Raw genomic sequence first — 25,545 nt, forward strand, 5'->3', positions numbered from 1 at the left:
TGAGTCCATTTTTTTCCCTTACAATATTAGTTTTAACTCTTGGGGTGTGTTGGGGGTGTGGCGCTGGGTGGGAAGGATCCACAGTTCTCACATCGTTTGTCTTATGTGTTCAATATTAGTCTTCTGTAGAAATTTTGCCGGCAGTAGGAATGATTTTGAAAAGCTAATCAATGGTAGTCAAAGGTAGGATTTCAGTTATAACTAAGTTTAATGTATAAAATTATAAACCTTGAAATTAATGCAGTGCTGGCAGTTCTGGTTTAGTTATTTTTTACTCATCATTAGAAGAGTGCCAAGACCTGCAGTATACACACTTCTGCTGTAAGTAGTTGTCAAGGAATTTGTATTTTAGAAACGACCTAATACTTGTTTATTCCCACAGTATAGTTTTTCTGTTCAGCTTTATTTACCTCATAAAATTTATTCATAAATTTATTATGAACTATTTAATAATGGCTTTCTTGTTCTAATAGTTTATCTGATACTTAGTTAAGATTCCCTTAGTGTTAAAACCTATTTTTTCAAATTTCTATTTTGTGTTAAATCTTATTCCAGCACAAGTGATGTTGGATTAGCAATTGATATATTTACTAATTGCTTTACTAATTCATCAAAATTAGTTTTAGTTATGTATCTGTACTCACCAGATCATTTTCTTTTTTTTCTGTTATCTATTTTATACATAGTATCAATAATGTATATATTATTTATATATATATAAACCACCCCCCCAGATCATTTTCTTATGACCTAGAACTAAATGTTCTGTCCTAACTATTTAGTATTTTTTAGGTCCTTACCAGTTTTTAAACTATCTTATCAGTTTCAAATTTGGAGCTCTTAGTTTCCCTTATCTCTAGATTCTTGATATTTCATTTTATCCAAATAAATGTCTTTGTAGGCTTAGTTGCTCCACGGCATGTGGTATCTTCCCGGACCAGGGCTCGAAACGTGTCCCCTGCATTGGCAGGCGGATTCTTAATCACTGCGTCACCAGGCAAGTCCCTATCCAATTCTTTATTGCAAAATGACTTGTAAGTTACTTTAAAATCCACTTAGATAATTATGATCATGGTGAGCAAACTTTTTGGTGAAAGGACGGACAGTAGATGTCTTAGACTTTGTAGGTCATGCAGTCTCTGGCACTACTCAACTCTGCTGTGGTGCAAAAATAACCAGAACAATATAGAAATAAATTAACACGACTGCATTCTAATAAAACTGTGTTTATAAAAAAAGAGGCAGCAGGCTGGATTTGGTCCACAGAGCCGAGTTGATTGATCCCTGCCTCAGATGGTTAGTAGAATTAGGATCTTCCAAGTTTTATCCATGTGGAATAATGTATGATAGAGTAACACAAAGTAATGTAGGTCAAAGTAAAATTTTATGAAGGATGATGACAGTTGCCCACTGTTCATGCTGCCTTTTTACCAAAGGGGATCATCTTTTTTTAGTTGTAAGTAATGAGAGCTTATAATGGCAAATCCTAATGGATTCATATTTAAGTTCAAACAAGTTCCTTCAGGTAAAAATAACCTTTCTCAAGTTTTAAGAATGTGCTGGCTTTTAAGTGTTTTTCTGTTTATAGCAATGGTTTCCATACATCAGAATCACCTGTGGGAGCTTTTTAAGAATCAGGCTATCCAGAAGCTAGCCAACTATACAAATCTCTGAAGTGCAAGTGTAAGAGATTTATTCCCAGTCATGTGCTTTTGTAGTCCATCTAGGGAGGACAAAATGGAGTTTCCAGAAGAAAAATTTCATATGGTAAGGGTTAATTACATAGAAAAAGCCTTGGCATTCAAATTTAAACTCATAACTATATCATGTAGGCTTGATAGTTACTGAGCAATTTTATAATCATCCATTGTAATAATCTAATCAAAACTAAGCTTTTTAATGGCAGAGATCTGGGCTTGTTAGTAAGGAAATTTTAATGTTATTTCCTAGAAAATTCAAGTATTTACAATTCCTTCTTCCCCTTTTTGTGAATAAAAGGGTTCTATCAAAGAAATAGGAAAATGATAATAAAGGGAATAGGGCAAGGAATTGAAGGAAAAAGTAATTTGCACTGTAGAATGTTTTTTTGTGTTCTAACTTTATACATCCTGAATTTTCCAAAGTCATCATTTTCATTTTTATACCACTTTAATATTTGCCTTACAAACGATGTAGAGGTTCTATTTTCAATGGGATGTAGTAGGTCACAGAAGGTAAAACTACACCATCTAACAACATATAAAAGCAAGATAATTTTCGAAGGCCATATTTTTAAAGGCATCAGTGTGATATGGAAATGACTGACTCTAAAATAGACTTCAGTCTCACAGAGGGGAAAACTATTCAGAGGTTAGTGGAAGATCAAAAACCTTTTTTTTTTTAAATCTCCCTGATTTCCTTTGCAGTATCAGGGCATAGCCCTGGGATCTGGATTTGGCCCAGGCAGAGGGCCATGTTAAGGGAAAAAGAAACCAGCTATGCTTTTAATGATTGCATAGGGCTAGAGTTACAAAATTGGAGGTTTGAAAGAATAGCCAGTCTTTCTGTCAAGATATTAATTAAATGTTGTAGCTTAGAAAGGCTAAAAAAGCTAAGCGGAAAATTTCTGACAGGCAGAGCTGAATCCCTTGCAGATTCCTGTACCTCAGAAATGTAATAAGTGGGTTTTTTTGAGAATTCTGTAGGAGGTAGCTGAGCAGCTGAGCAATACTTCTGATGGCCTCCTGTAGCCATAGGTGGTTTTTGAGTTTGGGGGTAATTTACACAGCAATAGATACTAGCACAATTGCACATCAAAGTTCAAAGTGGAGGTATACTTTGTGAATGCAGTGATTGTGCATTTCCTTCACTTCCAAGTCACAACTCCAAGTGTAACAGAAAATTCACAGAGTGAAATCATATATGTGTACTGAGTGAGAAAGCACTAAGTGCTGGAGTAAATCTCAGTAAATGTCAGAAAACTCCCTGTAATGAAAAATTATATTTGTACCTGATAAGAGAGAGCCTTCGTAAAGAAATCTTTAAAATACATGTCAGAGAACCTGTACTAGACAGAAATTTTATGAGTGTGCTGACTGTGGTAGCTCCTCTAGGAAATATCACAGAAGCAGTGGAATCCAGTGGCTGCTGGACTCACAAGGGAAAGAAACCGTGTGTGTGTGTGTGTAAGAAGGCTTTTCCAAACATTGTTTGAATATGACCAGAGTAGTCATGCTTGAGTCAGCGTTAATGCAGTGACTGTGGGAAGGGCCTTGGAATCAGTTCTAGTGTATATCAGAATTTATAAATGAAAGAAAATCTGTTTCTTCAAAGTGAGAAAGTCTCACAGAATCAGATGAAATTGCACATTACAGATTTTATATAGCCTAGAAACTATATAAATATATTTGTGAGAGGAGCTCTGAGGAGAACAAAATGAAGGATGCATTGAGGAAAGGGCATCTCATTTCACTTAAGTAATAATTCATAATGAGGGAAAACCTGCCAGTTTGAAGTAGTAGGGTGTGGACCAGCAAACTTTATAAAGGGCCAGATGGTAAATATTTTAAGCTTTGTAGGCCAAGAGGCCAAAATCAAAAATATTATATAGATACTTAAGAGAAAACAAATGTCCACAATATTTCTACTGACAAAAATTAATGTCATTGCATCGCAAATCATTTCCAATTGAAGTTTGGAAATTCCACAATTGCACAAATATATTTTTAGATATAGAAATTTCCCTTGCAATTACATCAAGGTCCGAAAAATCCTGCTGGAATTATAGTGTAAGTTTGGAAAGTACATCCAGTGCAAATTTGGAAATGAAGGATTCACTTCTTGTTTTAACTTCTGATAGTACTGAAAGTGTATAAAGCAGCTTGACATTACTTTTGATTCAAACAATGTTAATTGTCATCGAAATGACTTTACTGCAGCGTAGATTTTGCATGTAAGAGCTATTTTGCCACCCTCCACAAAAGAAAGAAAAGCATTTTATGTGAACATAACACTCAAGTGGAATTTAAAGGAAAAAAAAAAGTTATACAAGTTTGTTTCATTTTGTTTTACCACAGTTCCCACATATCTTCACCCTTATCAAGCCACCTTTTTTCTTACAAAAAGTCAGGTTCCTATATAGTTAGAATATAAATGGCTTCAGTAACAAGAACGGATTTCCATTTATAATAATGCCAGGTAAGGTCATTTGGACCAACTCTTCAACTTAGGACACTTAGAAAAAAATGGACAAAATTATTTCAAAAAAATCAATTTGAAGGCCATCAAAAATAACTAACAAGATAGTGAAGATTTGCAGCCAGGAGTCTGGAAAGAAAAGATGCCTAGATAGATACACTTGTGTTTGGAATCACTTCCCCCTTGGGTTTTTTTGAGAATTCTGTAGGAGATAGCTGAGCAACTGAGCAATACTTCTGATGGCCTCCTGTAGGCATAGGTGGGCAGAAGTTGGAGTTCAAGACCTCAAAGTATTTCACAAACAGTCTTGCAAATTTGGTGTCCATTACAAAATAAGGCATGTGTGGAGATAAGGCAACATGAATTAAAAGTAACAGAAACACAAAATTTTAAATATGCTAACTGAGCCCAAGGAGATAAAAGTCAAGATGGAGATTGCAACAGATAACTGGGAAAGTACAGAAAAGTACCGAATGGAAGTTAGAGAACCAAAAAATATATTAATTGAATTTAAGAACTCAAAGGATGGGCTTATAGCAGATTAGACACAGCTGTCGATGGAATTCGTGAAAGACTGGTCAGAAGAAAGTAGAATAAAACGAGAACTGAAAGAATGAAAATACAGAGAAGAGAGTTTTGTGATAAATTTAATGAACTTCCCAGAAAGAGCAGAAAGAGAAAGAGGTAGAAGCATTATATGAATGGATATCGGCTGAGATCTTTGCACAGCTATCTGAGAGCAAGCAACTGATTGAAGGTTTGTGAATTAATCCCATGCAAGAAAGAAAAAGAAATCCACACTTAAGCATATCATAGTAAAGCTGCTGAAAACTGGACAAAAAATTATAAAAGCAACCAGAGAAAAAGAATCACCTTTGAAAGAGTACTGCTTAGACTAAAATCTGCTGTCTTAATCAAACTACTAGAAGCCAAACAACAGTGAAATTATCTTTACCTAAAATTCAGTAACAAAAAAATTTAGCCTTTAAGGAATCTCCAATGGAATGCTGATATGTAGGAAAGAGTGAAAAGAATGAAAAGCAATGAAAAATACCTTGGTAAATCTAATGTTAACAATAATAGTAAAAAAGAGTATAACATCAAAGTCAATAGAAGGGGAAAAATGGAATAATAAAAAATGCTTAATAAAAAGAAGGGAGAAAAAGAAGAAAGAATAAAGAGGCAAATAGAACACAAATGTATTGTGGTACATTTAGACCCAAATATATTAATAAGTACATTGAATTAAAAAAATTGTTCTAAATGATACGAGAATCAGACTGGATTAAAAAAATGACAAAATCGCAAGCATTTACAAGGGCCCCACCAAAAGTCATAAGGATCAGAAATATTAAAAGGAAAAAGATTATAAACAACTGATATCTATTAAAATGAATCTGTAACTTCAAAGTTCATGACACATAGGCCTACATGGCTTTGCTGGTGAATTTCACCAAATAAGGGAGAAACAACACAAATCTTATATAAAGTCTTTAGCAGAACTGAAAAGGAGGAAATACTTTAACTGATTTTATGAGGCCAATATAATCTTGATAATTAAATTCAACAAGGACATAATTATGGGGCAATCTCATGAATATAAATGCAAAAATCTCAAGTATTTGTATTTAGCAAGATATTAAGAGGAAGAAATAAGAGTTGGTTCAACTTTCAAAAATCAGTGACTAATTTGCATTTATGGAATAAGAAAAATATGATTGTGTCAAAAGATAAAAATGCATTTTATAAAAATATGCAAATACTAATAGCTGGTATTGCCACACTATTATCAGACAGTAAAATATAAGGCAAAAAGCATTACTAGAGAGAACATTTGATAATGATGAAGGGTTTATTCAGCAAGAAGAGATAGCAATTCTAAATTTGGAAGCACCTAATAACATAGCATTAAAATAAATAAAGCAAAAAAGAAATACAAGGAGAGAGAGAAAAGTTTACAATCCAAGTAGGAGATTAGCACCTCTCTTTCATAACTGATGGAACAAGCAAATAAAAAAATATCTGAAGGTATCAAAGATTTGAACATGGTAAGCAAACATGACATAATGGACCTATATTAGACACAGCACCTAATAACTGTAGATATTTACATGAAATTGTTACAAAATTGAATATATGCTGAACCACAAAGGAAATCTCAATAAATTTCAAAGGATTAAAATCACACAGAGTTTGTTCTCCAGTTACATTAGAATTAAGGTAAAAATCATTAACAACAAGATAAGAAAATCTCCAAATGTTTGGAAATTAAGCATATACTTCTAAAAAGTTCATGGGTGAGAAAGAAATTGAAATGAAATATTTTGAACTAAAAGATAATGAAAATAACAAATCTTGTGGGATGTTAATTGTGGGAGGTTGCTTAGGGCCATGCTTAGAGGCAGATTTATGGCTTTGAATGCGTATATTATAAACAGGATTTATAGCTTTCAGTGCATGTATTAGGAAACCTAAATTATCAGTAGGGGAAAAGAGTAAAAAGTAATGAAGTAGAAAACAGACACACAGAGTAAAGCTACAACTCATATCTTTGTTTGCTTTTTGTTTTTTAATCTTTCCCCAATGTGAAATTTTTTTTAATTTTATTTTATTGAAGTATAGTTGATTTACAATGTTGTGTTAGTTTCAGGTATACAGCAAAGTGATTCAGATATATATATATATATATATATATATATATATATATATATATATATATATATATATAATATATATATTCTTTTTCAGATTCTTTTCTCTTATAGGTTATTACAAAATACTGAGTATAGTTCCCTACACTATACAGTAGGTCCTTGTTGGTTAACTATTTTATATATAGTAGTGTGTACATGTTAATCGTAACTCATATCTTTGAAAAGACAAATAAGCAGAGTTACCTATATTTTTAGGTATGTGATGAGAAAAGACAACATGTGGCATTTATGGTATCATTCCCCAACAGAAGAATCACAACAGAGTTTCTTAGGATTTTGAAGCAATCCATGCCATCTGCAGCAGAGAACTGCATACTTTTCAGAAAGCTCCTGGCATGCTTATGGGCCATGGAAAAGACAGAAAGCATGATCATGGACTATTAAGTGACCATGTGGCCAGAACTATTTAAGATGAGGTAGGTTCTGTCGAATCCATCAAGTCATCCTGAGGTCAGATGGACCCAGCAGCAATCTATCATAAGATGGAAGTGGTACATCTGTGATTGGGCTTTAGCGGGGCTGGAGGACCCAATTAAGTTGCACAAGCAAGTCATCATGATCCCCATGTCATCAACTTGTGTTGCCCTAGTGCCTGTTTCTCAGTTCAAAACCATGTGCATATGGTAGCCATGGAAGTGCACTGCTCAAATTTTTCAAGAATTGCCTCTAGGATTGCACTCAGCTGACAGTCCTAAGCTGCAGCACTTTCAGAATCCACTGCAGCATTTAAATTCAAGACATACTATCTCTGGGTACCTATAGCCAATGACCAAGTACTGGTGGGGTTGGACAGATATTAGGATCTAAATATTTCTGCATTCACCAAGATCCTGTGACTTTGCATCCATCAAGACCATCAGGAATGTTCTTGTGAGAGGAGCACCAAGTATCACTAAAGAGTGTAGTGGTGGCTCCTCTCATCTACAGGCTGGAGATGATGGTAGGAAAGGTAGTTACAGAACTGAGCTAATTAATAGCAACAGGAATGATGGCATCCCAAAGCAGGTGGCACACTAAACTGCAAGAAGTCACAAGGCCATAATTACAATGACCTGCAAGGTTGGAGGGGTAGTCTCAGAGGCTTGACCAGGGAATTGTGGAGAAGGCTAATAGAACATTTCATTTCCAGGGGCAAAAGAGATGGACATTTAATGAGGATGCTGTTTAATATCTAAAATCATTTTTTTAACCAAGTATGGAGAAACAAGTGGCCAAAGGCAGCCAGTCCAAAAAAAGTTGAAATCCCTTGCTTAGTTCCCTGACCTGTATTCACAACCAGAACCAACTGACTAAAAAGGTGAACAGGTCTCCAGGAGGAAAGATCCTACAACATCTCAGCTAGTATATATTATAAGATTTCCTGTCTTTTCCCAAAACGACTGAGGCCCTTTACTCAGGTGATTGTACACTGGGGAAAGAGGAGAACCTTGCATTTCAAAGAATATTAGACACAGGGTCTGAGTTGACATTTGATACCTAGAGACCCAAAGCATCATCACCACCCCTTTGTTAGAAATTCACTAGTCTGTCCTCTGAAGAAACCAGATGGATCCTGGAGAATGACTGTACACTATCATAAATTCAACCAAAGGGTGTTATGTAACATTACATAACAGATGTAATGTTAGGCATGATATCATTGATAGAGTATATTAATAATATACATGTCATGTGGCCACTGATTTGGCAAGTATAAGAATATATTCCAATTAGGAAAGAGAATCAGAAACAGTTTGCTTTCATGAGGAGCAGATGATATTGATTTACAGTTTTACCTCAGAACTCTGTCAATTCTCTTAACATCTGTTACAATACATTGTGAAGAGATGAAAGTGTCTGGGCATCCCATGACCCATTACACTGATGTCACGCTGATTATGCAGGTGGAGTCCTTGATGAGACAGTGCACTCCGGAAGAGGGAGATAAGCCCTTTAAAGATCAGCGAGCTGTCACTTCAGTAGAATTTTTAGGGGTCCAGCGGTCAGGCACATGCCAGTATATTCCCTCCAAGGTAAGAGAAATTTGCTGCATCTTGCATCCCCTTCTACAAATAGGGAAGTACAGCACCTGGGAGGCCTCTTCTGGCTCTGAGTGCAATACATTCTACAGCAGGGTTTTTCAACCTTGGCACTATTAGCACTTTGGACCAATTAATTCTTTATGTAGGGAGCTATGTTGTGCATTGCAGGATGTTTAGCAGTATCCCTGGCCTCTACCCAAGTTGATGCCAATAGCACTCACCCTACTCCAGTCATGAAAATAAAAAATGGCTCCAGACTTAGCAAATGTTCCCTGGGGAGCAAAATTATCCCTGATTTAGAACCATTGTTATATACCTAGGAATTCTGCTGTCCCATGTACCAAGTGACAGGGAAAGCTGCCAGATTTCAGGATGGTCCAGAATACAAAAGAGCCCAGCAGAAGGTACAAGCTTTGGTATAAGCAAATATACTATACTATCCAGTAGACCCTCTGGTCTTGGAGGTGACAATAGGGGAAATGTAGAGTTTGTTGAAAGTCCTAAAGGGACAATTACAGTGCAGACCCTTGGGGTTCTGGAGCAAGGCCATGCCATCTAGAGTGGAAATTCCTACATCTTTTGAAACACAGCTTCTGGCACATTCCTGGGCTCTGGTGGAGAAAGGAATATTTGACTGTGGACACCAAGTGTCCACACTCTGTTGTAGGGAGGAAGGTGGGACACTAAGGGAGATACTGGACCATCATATGACAAAGGAGGAAGAAACCTTAAAGAACCTCAACATTTCACCATTGAGGAAGCTGAGTCCAGAGACATGACTTTGCCTAAAGTCATCACGAGGTTAGGGGAAACCAAGTTAGGAGTCTTCTACTCCATGTAAGTGAGTATCTCACTTCATAAATTGAAAATGATTGCATCTTCCCTGTGGAATATTCTTACACACAATTCTTGGGTTTTTTAGTACTGTGGCTACAGTGCATTATAGGTTAAAGAGAATTTTGTGGGCCAGTTTGATGTCTTTCTCTTACAGAATGCATTCTGAGTCCCCAAAAACTGACTTACAAAACAAACTTGAACACTGGGAACTGCTTGGTATGTGTGTGAGGTATGTTGTGGGCTCTCAGGGTTTAGAACAATAAGAGGGAATCTTCCCCCCTACTCCTGCCCCTGCCCCATATACTGGGCAACAACCTGGCTGAAAGCCAGGTTACATGGAGCAGAAGTTTTCAATTCTCATTTTGACCAAGACCCAGAGTAAGAAATATTTTTGACATCATGACCCACTGTGTGTATGTGCACACATACACACTCACACATGCAACACAGATATGAAAGTTTCCCAAACAGAACTTGCCCTTACCATATATAATACTTTCAAATATTTTCTCTATTTTTTTAGTATTGATCATAACCAACTAATCATAGCTGCAGTCCTCCTGAGCAGGTAATTTCACAGCCCAGTAATAGGCTAGGTCCCAAAGTTAAAACAAAAACAAAAACGAAACACCAGTGTTGAGAGTTGTAGGCCTAGAAATTCTAGACTCTAAATATAACTTGATAATAATATGTACTCAAAGATTAATTTTTCGGGACTTCCCTGGTGGCGCAGTGGTTAAGATTCCACATTCCCAATGCAGGGGGTCCAGGTTAGATCACTGGTCAGGGAACTAGATCCCACATGCATGGCCAACTAAGAGTTCACATGCCGCAACTAAGACCCGGTGCAACAAAATAAAATTAAAAAACAAAACAAAAAAAGATTAATTTGTCAAATATGAACACTTATTGGAAGTTGGCTGTTTGGATGGAAAATACATTTTACATTGGGAAATATATCTTTTAAGGTATAAAGCAGGCCAGTCCACAAAACTTTCTTTCTGTAAATACATACACAGGAATAGGACACCAACTGCACAGCATCTTGGGGTGGGCAGTCAGCCACTTCACTGATGCCCTTATGTCTTCTTCTACAGCCATTTCAAAACCAGGACATTCTCTTTTATAATATAACAGACAAAAAAAATGCTAACCAGCCCCTTGGAAATTATGATAACCCAAAATGCAAAATTTCTTGAAATGGAATTTTTTGGTCCACACAATAGGATTATTAAGTATGTGATGTTTAGAACTTCCTAAGCCAGATTCTAGGAGAAGCATTTTCATCGTGTATGAGTTATACCCACTTAGAAACATGTTATCCCTAACACTGAGTAGGAGCAGGGACAGGAACTACATAATAGAGCACCTAGAGGCTCTACAATAAATGCTTTCTATACAACACTTTCTGTACTGGGCTTAGTAATTCTATGAACAATATTTTTATTCTGCAGCTGAGGAAACTGAGATGCAGATATTTTAAATGTAATTTTCTCAAGACCATGCAAGCTTTATGGTGGATTTGAGCCCTGGTTGTTCTGACTTCAAAGCCCATGTTCTGCACAGTCTCATCTGCTTCTTAGTCATTTGATTTGTTGATTGGGAAGAAGTGGCCGTCCTTTGACAGTCGGTCCTTTGAAGAAGTCCATAGTGCTATGAGTTCTTACTGCACCAGGAAGTGGCAGGTAAGCCTGAAAAGCTGACTTTGCTCCAGTTTTGATCAAGTTGGAAAAAACTCAACTCCAAAGTCAGTGCTGTATCACCTGAAACTTGAATTTCTGAGATTGGACATAATAATATAAAGAAAATTAGGGAATTCCCTGGCGGTCCAGCATGCTTTCACTGCTGTGGGCACAGGTCTGATCCCTGATGGGCAAACTAAGATCCTGCAAGCTGCGTGGTGCAGCCAAAAAAATAAATAAATAAAAATAAAAATAAAAAAATAAATAAAAATAAGGTCAGAATTCTAAAAAATATTTTTTAAAAAAAGAAAGAAAATTAACAATGGTTTCAATAAGAACTCTAACATAATTTCATACCTTGCATTGTCTTGCACTGTTGATAGGTACTGATGTTTAGGCCTTTCCCACCCCATTCCCACTCCCACCCCCAAGTAATATTTAATATGTCTTTCACTATACCATCAGAGGCTTAGCATGAAATATGAGAGTTCAGACAATCCTTCCTTTTCTGGTCAGGAGGAATCCAAACAATCTTGGGAGGATCATCTAAAAGATCACCTCTCTTTGGTGTGAGCCTGAAATTTTTTAGTGAATTTTCAATTTGCACCATTCCATAGCCACATCAATCTGATATGATTGATAATATTTTTCTACGAATTTGTCTCATTCATCTAAACTTTCAAATTTATTGACACTAGTTGTTCATGTTTATTACCCTTTTAACTCCTGCTGTATCTGTAATATCCCTTCCTCGACATTTTAAACATTGCTCATTTGTACCTCTTCTCTTTTTGTATTGATTAGTCTTGCCAAAGTTTGTTAATTTTATTAAGTATTTTTTCCAAAAAAACAACTTTTTGCTTTATTGGTTCTTTCAAAAATAGGGTCTTTGTTTTTATTTCATTAAATTCTGCTTTTATCTTTATAATTTTCTTCTGGGTTTATTGTGTTGTTTTTATAATTTCTCAGGTTGGTTACCTAGATCATTTGCTTTGGAGTTTTTTCATTCCTTTAATGTACATTTAAAGCTATAGGTTTTCCTATATGTAGTACATTAGCTATATTCTACAAATTTTGATATAGTATAGAGTTTTTATCATTGTTTCTTTTGAAATATTTCCTAATTTCTGTGTGTTGTTAGAAGCATTTTTAATATTTTATATACAGAAGATTTGTAGTTATGTTTTTGTATGATTTCTAATTTAATTGAATTTTTTAGAGATCATAGTCTTTCTAAAATTTTTCTTGTCTTGCCATAAAATATGAATTTTATTTCATCATAATCAAAGTCAACAAATTGTCCTCTGATTTTTTAACTAAGAGAAAAGGTTGATGAAAAGAACTTCAGTTGGGGCAGTTCAAAATTGGGATTCCAGCTGGTGCAGCTCACACATGGTAGAATCCTAGAAATCATAGTCTTTCTAAAAACACTTTGAAATTAGTTGAGATCTATTTTATGGAGAGTACGTGATCAGTTTTCTTTCCATAGGCACTTGGAAAGAAAATGTGAAGTCTCTAATTCTTTGGTACAATTCGTGTTCTATACCTGTCCTAAATTACACTAAGCTTAGTAAATTGTTATGCTTTCGATCCTTAATATTTTTACTGATTTTTTTTTTGTCTATTGCTCTCAATTACTAAGATAAGTGTGTTAAAATCTTTCATATGATGTAGAATTTGCCAGTTTTTCCTTACGTTCTGTCAATTCTTGTTTTAGATAATGTGAGGTTCTTTTTTATGTTCATAAATATTCATGATTATTAAACTTTCTTGGTGAATAATATCATTGTATAATGTCTCTTTTATCCCTGTTTATGCTTTTTGCCTTAACATCTATTTTGTTCGTTATTAATACAGCTCTGCTGCTTTCTTTGTGTTAGCATTTACTGAGTATGTCTTTTTTTGATCCTTTACTTTCAATCATTGTGTTGAAACTTCATCTCAAACTTTAAATATTTCTCCTGTAAATGGCATGGGGATGGACTTCTCTTTTTTTTTTTAACAAATTAATTAACATGCTTGGCTTTACTTTTAGCCTTTATTTCTACTACACTTTTTAGCAAGGATGATTGATTTTTTTAAATTAATTAATTAATTAATTATATTTATTTTTTGGCTGCATTGGGTCTTTGTTGCTGCGTGCGGGCTTTCTCTAGCTGCAGCGAGCAGGGGCTACTCTTTGTTGTGGTGCACGGGTTTCTCGTTGTGGCTTCTCTTGTTGCGGAGCACGGGCTCTAGGTGCACAGGCTTCAGTAGTTGTAGCACATGGGATCAGTAGTTGTGGCACACAGGCTTAGTTTCTCTGCAGCATGTGGGATCTTCCCGGACCGGGGCTCAAACCTGTGTCCCCTGCCTTGGCAGGTGGATTCTTAACCACTGCACCACCAGGGAAGTCCCAGGGATGGACTTCTTTTTAACTTAGGGCAACAGTTTTGTATTTCAGTTGGAAAGTTCTATATACTTTTTGTAATCATTTATTTACTCGAATTTATTTTTGTCATCTTATTTTGTGCTTTCCATCTGTTCCACTTTCTCTCCCTCCTGTGTTTCTATTTGTTTCTTGCCTTCTTTTGGCTTTGACTGAGTATTTTTGTTTATTTCTTATTCTCTACTAATTGGAAAATTTTACACTCTATGTCTATTCTTTCAGCTTTACTCTTAAAATTTTAATATGCTTTCTTTTTTTAAAATATTTATTTATTTAGGCTGTGCTGGGCCTTAGTTGTGGCACACAGGATCTTCGTTGTGGCATGGGGGATCTTTACTTATGGCATGCAGCTTCTTAGTTGTGGCATGCATGCAGGATCTAGTTCACTGACCAGGGATCGAACCCGGGCCCCCTGCATTGGGAGCATGGAGTCTCACCCACTGGACCACCAGGGAAGTCCCTTAGTTTGCTTTCTTAAATTTTAAAGTTAGTCAATAAGTCAATACATTTATCTTTTTCTTGATCATTACAGGGGCTTTTTAACTCTGACCACCCCCACCCACCTATATGTTATTATTTTCCAGTATTTTAAAAAAATTTATAACCATGTAAATTAATTCCTATTATTATTTATCATAGTAAATATTTGTTTTTATTTAATCACATATTTACTATTTTCTTTGCTCACAATTCCTCCTTTTAACTCAGATCTTGTTTCTGGATTTATTTTCATTCTTTCTGGAATATATTCTGTATGACTTCTTTTAGTGAGGATTCTAAGTTTTAGTGTCAGAAAAATATCTTTATTTTGCACTTATTATTAAAAAATAGTTTTACTAGCTATGCATTTCTAAGTTCACAGTTGATTTTGAAGATATTATTATTCCATTATCTTTTTACTTTCACTGAAGCTGGTGACAAATCTGCTGTCAGTCCAGTAGAGGTTCCTTTGTAGAGTATCTGTGTTCTCTGTCTGCCCCTAAGATTATTTTTGTCTTTGGTATTCTGTAGTTTCAATATGATATGTCTAAGTGTTTATTTCTTTTCATTTATACTGCTTGGATTTTTAAAATTTATTGAACATCAGTTCTAAATGTTCTCAATCATTATGTCTTTGAATATTATCTCTTTCCTGTTCTATCTAGTCTTGCCTATTGTTATGGACTTAATGTGTCCTACCAATATCCATATGTTGAAACCCTAACCCTCAATGTGGTTATATTTGGAGATAGGGCCTTTATAGAGGTAATTAAGGTTAAATGAGGTCATAAGGGTGAGGTCTTAATCCAGTGGTGTTCTTATAAGAAGTGGAAGAGAGGGCTTCCCTGGTGGCGCAGTGGTTGAGAATCTGCCTGACAATGCAGGGGACACGGGTTCGAGCCCTGGTCTGGGAAGATCCCACATGCCACGGAGCAACTGGGCCCGTGAGCCACAATTACTGAGCCTGTGCGTCTGGAGCCTGTGCTCTGCAACAAGAGAGGCCGCGATGGTGAGAGGCCCGCGCACCGCGATGAAGAGTGGTCCCCACTTGCCGCAACTAGAGAAAGCCCTTGCACAGAAAAGAAGACTCAACACAGTCATAAATAAATAAATAAATAAAAAAGAACGGGAATTTCTTAAAAAAAAAAAAAAAGAAGAAGTGGAAGAGAGAACAGAACGCACTCTCTCTCTCTACACATACATAGAAGAAAAGCCTTGTGAGGACACAGAGAGAAGGCAGCTATGTACAAGCCAAGAAGAAAGGCCCCACCAGAAACCAACCCTGAGAACAGCACCTTGATCTTGGACTTCAAGCTTCTAGAACTTTACATATGTTTTAATATCTGTATTAGTTAACATTCTCCAGAGAACGACCAATATGATCTATTTATTTATTTACCTCTACATATATAACCGTATACAAATTTGGAGAAAGAAAGAGAGAGAGAGGAGAGAGAAGAGATTTATTGTGAGGAATTGGCTGACATGATCATGGGGGCTAAGAAGTTCCACAGTCTGTTGTCTGCAATTGGAGATCCAGGAAAGTGGGTGGTGTAATTCTAGTCTGAGTCTGAAAGCCTAAGAACCAGGGGAGTCAGTGATGTTAATGCCAGTCCAAGATCAGGAGAAGACCAATGTCTCAGTGCAAACAGGCAGGCAGGAAAGGGATAAATCCTCTCTTCTTCTGCTTTTTGTTCTATTCAGTCCCTCACCAGATTGGATGCTGCCCACCCACATGGGGAGGGCAGTCCACTTTACTGACACCATTGATTCAAATGCTAATCTCATCTAGGAACACACTCACAGACACACCCAGACATAATATTTAATCTGGGCACTCCGTGGTCCAGTTAATTTGACACATAAGATTAACCATCACAATATCTTTGTGCTATTTTCTGATTTTTAGCTCTATCTTCCATTTTAGTTAATTCTCTTTAATTATGAACAATCTGATATTTAACCTGATCATTGAGTTTCTTATCTTAGTTACATTTTCCATTTTTAGATGTTATGTTTGATTTTTTTTTTTTTCCAGATCTACCTGATCATTTTTGATGGTCTCTTTTTCCTTGGGCGTACTCTTAATACTCTCTTGTTTTTTAAAACAGTCACTACAATGTGGCACCATTTTTTTTTTTAATGATCACCACTATGTATTCTTTTTTTTTTTAATATAAATTTATTTATTTATTTATTTATTTAATTTTTGGCTGTGCTGGGTCTTCGTTGCTGCTCACGGGCTTTCTCTGGTTGCGGTGAGTGGGGGATACTCTTTGTTGCAGTGCGTGGGCTTCTCACTGTGGTGGCTTCTCTTGTTGAGGAGCACGGGCTCTAGGCTCACAGGCTTCAGTAGCTGTAGAACCCAGGCTCAGTAGTTGTGGCTCGTGAGCTCTAGAGTGCAGGCTCAGTAGTTGTGGTGCACAGACTTAGTTGCTCCATGGCATGTGGGATCTTCCCAGACCATGGCTAGAACCCATGTCCCCTGCATTGGCAGGTGGATTCTTAACCATTGCGCTAGCAGGGAAGTCCCTCTTTTTAAAAAAAATTTATTTATTTATTTATTTGGTTGCACTGGGTCTTAGTTGTGGCAGGCAGTCTCCTTAGTTGCAATTCTCCAGCTTCTTAGTTGTGGCTCATGGGCTCCTTAGTTGTGGCATGTGAACTCTTGGTTGTGGCATGCGTGTGGGATCTAGCTCCCTGACCAGGGACTGAACTCGGGCCCCCTGCAGTGGGAGCTTGGAGTCTTATCCACTGCACCACCCGGGAAGTCCCATGGCATCACTTTAAACTAAATTTTCATCTTAATATAAATTCTTGCCTGTAACCCAGATGAAGGCAGATTTGTGATTAGGAAATCTTCAGAGAACATTTTCCCAACTCTATTCAGAAATAAGATTGAGACTGGCATATTTCCTAACTATCTTCCTCTATGTGATGGGGTTTTGCCCAAGTTTATCCTTCCATTAGAATGACACCTCTCAAAGTCTCAGCTTTATGCCAGTATCTTATTTTGACTTTCTATTTTATATATGTGTTCCAATTAAACTTTATATATGGACACTGAGATTTGAATTTTATACAACGTTCATGTGTCATAAAATACTATTCTTCTTTGATTTTTTTTCAACTCTTAAAAAATGTAAAAATTATTCTTAGCTCATGGGACATATAAAAATAGGTGGTAGGTTGGATTTGGCCCATTGGGTTATAGTTTGACAATCCTTGTTCTATAAGAATGTTTTCAGCAGCAAAATAATCGATACAACCTAAGTATTCTTTATGGGAGAGTGAATAAACTAAAAAATAGTGACATATCCAGGCAAGGAATACTACCCATTAGCTACATGTATTAGCATGGTTAAACATAAAAAATATAATTTTAAGCCAAAACAAAGCAAAAAGTTGCAGAAGGACATTTTAATATGATACAATTTAAATAAAGTTTTAAAATCTGCCAAGGAAGACTATATATTACTTATGGATACATATATATGTGTGTATGGAAAATTATTTTTTAAACTCATGAAAATTGGAATTTAGAGAGAGAGGAAGAATGGCAGCTGAGAGAGGTACACAGTGGGTCTAAGATATATCTGTAATGTATTGTTATTTTTGAAAAGTTTGAAGCAAGTTGGGCAAATAACATTCTATACATAAGGTTTCTTAAATTATTCTCAATACTTGTGTATATGTTTGAAATATTTCATAATTTTAAAAATGATCTAAGATTTCATCTTAAAATTTGTATGGAGACACAAAAGACCCCGAATAGCCAAAGCAGTCTTGAAGGAAAAAAACGGAGCTGGAGGAATCAGATTCCCTGACTTCAGACTATACTACAAAGCTACAGTAATAAAGACAGTATGGTACTGGCACAAAAACAGAAATATAGATCAATGGAACAGGATAGAAAGCCCAGAGATAAACCCACGCACCTATGGTCAACTAATCTATGACAAAGGAGGCAAGGATATACAATGGAGAAAAGACAGTCTCTTCAATAAGTGGTGCTGGAAACCTGGATAGCTACATGTAAAAGAATGAAATTAGAACACTCCCTAACACCATCCACAAAAATAAACTCAAAATGGATTAGAGACCTAAATGTAAGACCGGACACTATAAAACTCTTAGAGAGAAACATAGGAAGAACACTCTTTGACATAAATCACAGCAAGATCTTTTTTGATCCACCTCCTAGAGTAATGGAAATAAAAACAAAAATAAACAAATGGGACCTAATGAACCTTAAAAGCTTTTGCACAGCAAAGGAAACCATAAACAAGACGAAAAGACAACCCTCAGAATGGGAGAAAATATTTGCAAATGAAGCAACTGACAAAGGATTAATCTCCAAAATTTACAAGCAGCTCATGCAGCTCAATATCAAAAAAACAAACAACCCAATCCAAATATGGGCAGAAGACCTAAATAGACATTTCTCCAAAGAAGACATACAGATGGCCAAGAAGCACATGAAAAGCTGCTCAACATTACAAATTATTAGAGAAATGCAAATCAAAATGACAATGAGGTATTACCTCACACCAGTTAGAATGGGTATCATCAGAAAAAATGGATAACTAATAAGAACCTGCTGTATAAAAAAATAAAATTCAAAAATTCAAAAAAATAAATAAATAAAAGACCCTTGCCTTATCCACCACCTGAAAAAAAAAAAGATCTAAGATTTCATTAGTTTGCATAATATTAACATGGTGTAAAGTGCACATCCTGGTTTGGAAGAAAGTTTGGAGAAATTAAAAGAACACTAAACAACTTAGGACAACTTAGTCCTAAGCACTAGACTCTATCAGGAACTAGCCTCAGACAAGAATGTGACCTCAAACAAGTCTTTTCATATCTTTGGGTCCAATAGAAGAAGTTCTATTTGATGAACAGTGTGCCACCTGTTTGAAAACAGTGATATGAAACACCCTAAAAATGCAAGAAGGTACATATTTTTTGTTTGTTTGTTTGAGACACACACACACACCTCATTTTAAGCCTTGTCCATTGTGAAATATAACACACATACATAAAAAGTGCATAAAATAGTAATGTATACCTTAATCATCATAAAATCAAACCATGTAGCCACTACTCAGATCCAGAACACTGGCAGCTCCCAGAAAACCCCTGAATGCTCCCCACCCCTCCACCTATGATAATTGCTTCCTTGCTTTCCCTTTCAAGGTAATTGTTAGTCTTTTTCTTTTTTTTTTTTGGCAGCCCCACACAGGGCGATTTCAGTTCCCCAACCAGCAGTGAGAGCTCTGAGTCCTAACCACTGGACCACCAGGGAACTCCCCTTCAAGGTAATGTTTTTATTTGTTTGTTTCAAGATATTATTCTTGATGAAATTTACTGTGACCAGAATTCTTACAGTATTTTGACTCAGAGGTCTTTGGAATGTCTGTGGGCTCAGAGAGAAGGGGATTGGGAAATTCCTTCCTAGATTGTTGTTGAGAACTCTCCTTTCGCCTGAAAGGGAAACTCAGGCTTAGGCTGTGCCTTGAATGGCAATATCAGCTGCCCAGCTGCCCCACCTCCAGCCTGTACTGTGTGGTGGGCGCTGTTTTGGGCATTGTATATATTTATATCATTTCATCCTTGAAACAAACTTGTGAGAAAACTGAAGTAGTCTCTAAGGTCAAAGAGCCAAAGAGAAAGAGAAAGGAAAGAAAAGTTGCACTTAATTCCTAAATATTCAGGACTATTAATTTACTTACATTTTTTCCCAAGGTAAAATGTACAAGGCATGGCCCCAAGTGACTGATTTGAATTTGTCTCTTTAAAGTATTTGCATAATTGCTATTTACTTTATCTATGGAGAACTTGAAAAAATAAATTTCTGTGGATCAAAACATTTTGAACACATTTAGGGCTCACCAAAATTCTTATGAGTTATTAAAAATGTATCATGTGTACCTATAGTCAGCTGTACTGTAAATTGCAGCTAATTGATGTTCAGTTGACAAAAGTTGGAATAGTTTGGCTGACTTACTCCTTGGGCTCCTCCTGTTTCACTGGAAAACTCATCTAAACATGCATGTCACAAACTAATTTCAAGACAAAAGCAAAACCTCAGCTGAATGGTGAAAATAGATAGCCCCATCCAAAATAGATAGCCCACCTTCCCAGGTAAGACTGGGAAGACTGCCTGTCTGAAGGAAACGGCTGTCAATCTAAGTGAATGCTCCAGAAAGACACTTCTAAAAATAAAAGCAGCCTCTCTACAGGAGAAAAGAAATATCACTAGACATTTTGACTGTGGTTTTATTTCATTAAATTGCTGAGTGTAAGCGGAGTTACAAGAAGTAAAATTCAATATATAGTTTCCAAGTGCCTCCTCTGTTTAAGGCACTATGTGGTGGGCGCCAGAGGATGCAAAAAGGAATGATCTGCCATCCTCACTATTGAGGAGGTTATAATCTAAGGAGGGATAAACAGCAAGGTAACATTAAATGAGCAATGTGTGATAAGACTTATGAGAAAGAAGCAGAGGGGAAATGAACCAAGTTATTTGAGTACCTTTCATAGGCCAGGCATGTTTCATACATCATCTTATTTTAATCTTACAATAAGGTAATGAGGTTGGTATTATTCCCAATTCGAGGAACTGTGGGAAAGTACAACCAAACAACTAACCCAGGATCACACTAGTAAATGGCACAGCTGAGATTCAAATCCAGATATGCCTGCCCCAAAACTTGTGTTCCTAACAACCCCACAGGCCTTAACCATGTGATGGATAGAAAAGAGGTCCTTACTGACCATGACTCTCAGAATTAAAAAGGAGCCAGGAGGATAAAACATATTAGGGTGACTTCAGACACCATTTATGTATGCCCTCCAATACATGATTGTATGATTTGACATTGTTTTCTTAGCCTAGAATGTAAAACACTTCGGATGGAAGGCATGGAGCGAGATTTGATCACAGGCATTCTTCTGTCTCCGCCATCAACCTCACTCTGCTCAAAAAGATAAAACTAATTGAATTTTATTATTTATTCATGTGAATACTAACACTGTGGATATATTTTCATAAAATAGGAAAAAAACCCCTCAGCCTCACCATATACATTGTAGGGGTCCATTTTCACTCTTATTACTATTACTATTTATCATTTTGATTTTTAATTGTCTTTTGTTCAGGTGACTATGCAGCCCCAGTTGTCCTTCTCTTTAATTGCTTGCTTTCGCTTGAATACCTGCTTCATGGTTTCTCAAGAGCTATCATCATCGTTATCATCATTATTTTGAAAGGTGAATGAACATAAATGTCGATTTTCATCATGTGTAGACTCCACTGACAATCAGCAAAAGTTTTTCTTTCATATGAATTGTGTAGCTTAGAGGGGATGCTAGAAGATTAGCCCCAAATGGACAGTTCAGCACTCTCTGGTTTAATTTCAGTTCTGCCAGTGAGCCACTGGGCAGACCACACTGCCCTTTGGCACGGTCTCTGTTTCTAAGCAGGTGACATTAAAGATGCTTGTCACCCATTGTTTTCCCTGACGTGCTAATAGGGTTTACTAATGAAAGAAAACACCATTTCTCAAAATGATATAAAGCATCATAGAAACTAAAATTATAGGAAATAATTTCACCCACATTTTGGCTTGCACAGGCCTACCTAACTTTGGGAAAGTTGTTTTTATGACAAGGGTTGATCTACCGTAGTTGAGACTAATACAATTTTAGCTTTTCATCAATGTCAAACAAAGCTAAAACACCAATGGCTAGAATCTCTTTCTGTTCCTCCACTGATGAGAACCAAAATAAACTTTAAGACATCAAAAGCAACAATACTATGGTGTGGTAACAGATGCTTAAACTGGTGAAATCCTGTGGCTCAACTGCATGACTCTAGAACAATTCCAGTGAACTAGGTGCTAAGACTTTAGAGTCTGAAAATTTTATTCCCTATACTGTACATGTTATATGAATGAGGGCTTGGTATGTAGTATGATTTTCATGGGTCATTTCAAGCCAGTAGGTTTTAGAAATCCCCAGTCACTTACTAGTACACCTTCTTAAATATTCAAGCCTTGAGGAGAAAGTGGGGGTTTCCAGTGAAACTGAGGGATGATAGTGGATCTTAACTGTGGTGTTCTTTACTTAAATGCACAGTCCATATGCTTTTAATTTGTAATGATCTGGTGAATTGTCAATCTGTCCTTTTTTAAGAGTGTGTGAGAAAATGTACATAAATGTGCACCAGTGAAATAGGCCTTCATGTTCTCATGTTTTGAAAATGTGTTTTCTTCATAGAGTGAGAGCAAAAGTATTTGAGAATTGATATTTGAAATCATAACAGAGCTAAATGTGACATGCAGTTTGACAGGCAAATATGTGATTCACACACCCTGCCTCAGAAATGAGTAAAATGTGGTCAAATATTTCATTTTCCTCATTGCATTTATCACCATCTGAAATTACCCCATTTATCTATTTGAATACTTTTAAAATCTCTGTCTCTTCCACACTCAAGTGAAACTCCATGGTCACTGCTCTACCCCTGGTGCCTAGAACATTACCTGCCACACAATAGGTGCTCAGTAACTATTTATTAAATAAAGGAATTAATGTAAGTTGAAAGATATTCAGTGCACTACTTTAGAAGTATATGTATCTATTTCTTTTTTAAAAAAATTTTTATTTATTTATTTTTGGCTGTGTTGGGTCTTCCTTGCTGCGTGCGGGCTTTCTCTAATAGTTGCAGTGAGCAGGGGATACTCTTTGTTGCGGTGCAGGGCTTCTCATTGCGGTGGCTTCGTTTGTTGCAGAGCATGGGCTTTAGGTGTGCGGGCTTCAGTAGTTGTGGCATGCAGGCTCAGTAGTTGTGGCACACGGGCTCTAGAGCGCAGGCTCAGTAGTTGTGGTGCATGGGCTTAGTTGCTGCGTGGCATATGGGATCTTCCTGGACCAGGGCTCAAACTTGTGATCCCTGCATTCACAAGCGGATTCTTAACCACTGTGCCACCAGGGAAGTGCCACAGTACACGTATCTATTTCTTAATTCATCTTGATGAAGCCTCCACAAAGGGAGTATCTACCAGCTTTACTAAGTGCCTTGTTATTAGATGGGATCAATATATGTCTAGTAAGGGAGTATAGATAAAGTTCCAGGAACACTGGTTAAAAACAGCAAACCCTTCGGCATTAGATTTCAGCAACAATTCTTTTGTTCTTGCTGCTTTCTTCTTTTTTATGGAAGCATGCGTTTTTATTGCAGTATAATTGATAATGGTGAGATGCACACATTTCATGTGTGTAGTTGATATGTTTTGACAAATGTATACACCCATATAACCCACATACTGATCAAGATATAGAACTTTACATCATTTCAGAAAGTTCCCCTGTACCATCTTTTAGTCCGTTCCCCATTTCCCTCTCCCCCCTAAGCAATGGCTGTTCTGATTTCTATTACTATTAGGTTAGCATTGCTTGTTCTTAAACTTTATATGAAAGAAATCATACAAATGTATTCTTTTATGTTTGGCTTCTTTTGTACAATTTACCTGTAAAATTCATCCAGGCTGCTATGCATATCAGTGATATGATCCTTTTTATTGCTGAGTAGTATTCCATTGTATTAATATACTACGATTTATCCAGTTTCCTGTTGATGGAAAACATTTGGGCTGTTTCCAGTTTGGAACTATTATGAGTAAAGCAGTTGCAAACTTTCTTATACAAATCTTTGTGGACATATGTCTTAATTTCTCATGGACAAATACATAGAAGTGGAATTGACGGTTCAGTGTCAGTGTATGTTTATCTTTATAAGAAACTGCCAAGCAGTTCTTTGAAAGTTGTATCATTTTATACTCCCACCAACAATGTATGAGAGTTCTTAGTTGCTCCACGTAATTGCCAATATTTGGTATTATCAATCTTTTACATTTTAGCCATTCTAATAGGTATGAAATAGTATTCGTTGTGTATTAACTAACAGTTCGCTGATGATTAATGATGTTGAGCATCTTTTTATTTGCTTATTAGCCATTTGTATATCTTTTTTTGTGAAGTGTCTGTTTAAGTCTTTTGGCCACATTTTATTTGGGTTGTTCTTTTTATTGTTGAGTTGTAAGAGTTCCTGATTTATTCTAGATGCATGTCCTTTTCCTGATATCTCATTGTTAAATTTTCCCGAATATTTTCTCCCAGCCTCTAGATTACCTGTTTTTTTTTAATGGTGTCTTTTTATGAGCAAAAGTTTTTAATTTTGATGAAGTCCAGTTATCAACTTTTTAATGGTTTCTGCTTTCTGTGTCCTATCTTAGAAAGCTTTGCTAACCCTAAGGTTGCAAAACTATTTTCCTATTTCCTTTAGAATCTCCATCTCTAATTAATTTTTGTGTGTTTAAAAAAAAAAAACCTGCATTTTACCTACCTTTTTAGGAGCTCTCAGAAATGCTAGAACTCTATGTGACTCTACTGAGGTTCATTAATGAAAAATGTTTGATTAAACAAAAGCTTACTACCTAAAACAGAAAGCTGATTTTAGTTGATAAAACATGCATTCAAATAACTGAGTTATTATTTATTGTATTCAATTATTTTTCAAAAACTGAATTTTATTTTATTTTGCTTAATTTTTTTTTAAAGAACTGACCACTAAAGGCAATTCTGAATTGCTTGTTTTAATGGAGGACAACATGGGCACAAATCCTGGCTTGGGCCATTTTATTATTGTTTTTTATGGTCACAGGCTTTTTTTTCTTCTGTTTTTTTTTTTTTTTTCTTGACCACAACAATTATATTACCTTTAATTCATAAGTTAGCTTCAGTGGTCTAAAAAACATAGCCCCCCCAAAATAAATAAATAAATAAAAAATAAAAAACATAACCCAGAACATTTTGGAAGATAAAAATAAGCTGGGCTGAGACAATTTTTTTCCTTCATAAGCTAGAAACAGAACACCTAGAGTTGACTGAAGTTTTTCCTCTTATTATGATCTATGTATTGATTGCCCAAGAATTTTAAAATAGTTTATAAAGATTTTCCTGGTTAAAGCTATATTAGGATTCCTCTAATGTTAAATAAAATTACAGAATAAGAAGGAACGTGGATTTGGATTCTGAGGAAACTGAATTTGAATTCTGGCTTCCCCCAGTCCAATATTATTACCCATATGAATTTACCCAAGGCACATAATTCCTTTGAGCATCAATTTCCTCAGCTGTAG

This window comes from Balaenoptera musculus, chromosome 2, assembly GCF_009873245.2.
Source record: "Balaenoptera musculus isolate JJ_BM4_2016_0621 chromosome 2, mBalMus1.pri.v3, whole genome shotgun sequence".
Lineage (NCBI taxonomy): Eukaryota > Metazoa > Chordata > Mammalia > Artiodactyla > Balaenopteridae > Balaenoptera > Balaenoptera musculus.